We start from the raw sequence: 2,005 nt of genomic DNA on the forward strand, positions 1-2,005 counted from the left end.
ATTGACAGGGTCAGTTAAGTAATTAAAGGACCTGCCCGTCCAACCTTAAGGTTAGCGGGCAGGCTAGGAGCCCCAGCAGGAACTAGAAAAAAACATGAAACCTCATCCACGGGCAGGATGAGGTTTCATGTAGGCTTTAAAAAATTTTAATAAAGGTTTTGTAAAAATTATGGACATGTCCCAACTCGTGTGACATTGTTAGGGGACATGTTAGGGAAATTTTATTTTTCTATTTTTATCTTTTTTACATTTACAGCTGATTTCCCTGAGGCTGCACTTAGCCTCAGGGAGATGAGTGTGCTCTTTTGTGCGCATGTGTGAAACAGTGCACTCTCGATTTTGGGATTCTCCCCTGCCCGCACAGGGAGTGCATAGCGCTTCCGTGCGGACGTCATGCTGGGCGGGCCAATTAAGGCCCGCCCACGTAAAATGGCGGCGCGCCTCCGATCGGGGGCGCTGACCAGAAGCGCACCCGTACCCGCCCTCCCTTCAACATCTCCCCCGACGGGGGGATAATTCAGCCCTATGTTTCCAATTAAATCAGCAGTTTACTAAGCTCTTTAATCTTTGAAGAGATTTAATTTGACTTGACCAACTCAGCAGTGCTGACTCTATAGTGATGCTGCTGAACTGCATCAAACCAAGCTTGGAAGTGCTCATGTCAGACCATACAATATGGAGGGGTCCATACATCACAAGTTAACATTCTTACGGTAAACAAACCAATAAGTTGGCAAGACAAAAGCTAAATACTGCAGATGCTGGAAACCTGAAATAAAAACAAAAAATGCTGCAAATACTCAGCTGGTCTGGCAGCATCTGTGGAGAGAGAAGCAGAGTTAATGGTTCAGGTTGATGACCTTTCAGCAAGACTCATGTTGTGTTTCCGATGGCTAAGGCTAACTTTAGCTATTATGACAGTCCTGACACTATCATGTAGAAGTGTTGCTTCCACAGCCATCAGATACAACACCGCCAAATGAAATTTAATTGACTCATATATGTTACTTCTTCCTTTCATAGCAGGTAGGCATTCAGCTAATTTGCTGCAGACTCCTTCAGCTTTATGTTTTAAAAAATAGTTAAATTTCACTTCTCCATTATTACACACCTAATGTTATTTGATAATGTGGAAGTTTTTTTAATATTTACATTATCAGTAATTATTATTAACCTCTTTGCAGATCTTTCTCTGTTGCTGCTTCACCTCCAAGTTGTCCTCCCTCAGCTAAGGGTATGCAATGCTGTAGACAAAAGGCTTCTTCCCACTTGTTGTCATTTGGCTTCAAATGAGGTTAGCTCTAGGGAAAGGGGTACCTTACTCCCACCACGGCGATGGGCACAACTGTTTCTAGTCTCCTCTCAACCAACAGGCTTTTCAAAAACCTCTGAACCAGCGAAACCCTCACATTGCAATTAGTTCCTTCATACACAGACTCTCAGTGCTCTGCTTCCTTGTATTTGGAATGATATTTTAGCTCAACATATGCACTAGGTAATTGAAACACCTTGTCCAGAAAGATACATGTTAGCAGCATTGCCATTTAATTTTGTAAGTGGATGGGTTGAGTATGCTCGCTACCTTCAGTAAAAGGGATAGCAAGTAGCTAGTTAGCACAAAATTAAATGCTGAAGGACACCTATCATTACAGACTCCGTATAGTGCATTTTTAGTACATAATAAAGCTACTGTATGACTGACACTGGGAGTTATTGGAATTACAATAATATGGAATGAATAACTACTGAAGAGAAAAATTAACAGCACAACAATGCATGTACTTGACTTTTTAAGATGCAATATAGGCACAGTTTATGGAGTGATGGCTGCAGTTATTTAGGAACATATTTACTGGGAATTGCATATACCTAGGAGGCACATTGCAGTGCATCAGCACAAATTGTTCTTCTTAATTTCATCAGTGTCTGTAAATGAAAAATAATGACGCTGACACACATGATTAAGGGTGAAAAATGTAGATTATTCTAATTACTTCCCTAAAAA

This window comes from Cetorhinus maximus, chromosome 7, assembly GCF_964194155.1.
Source record: "Cetorhinus maximus chromosome 7, sCetMax3.hap1.1, whole genome shotgun sequence".
NCBI classification, from domain to species: Eukaryota; Metazoa; Chordata; class Chondrichthyes; order Lamniformes; family Cetorhinidae; genus Cetorhinus; species Cetorhinus maximus.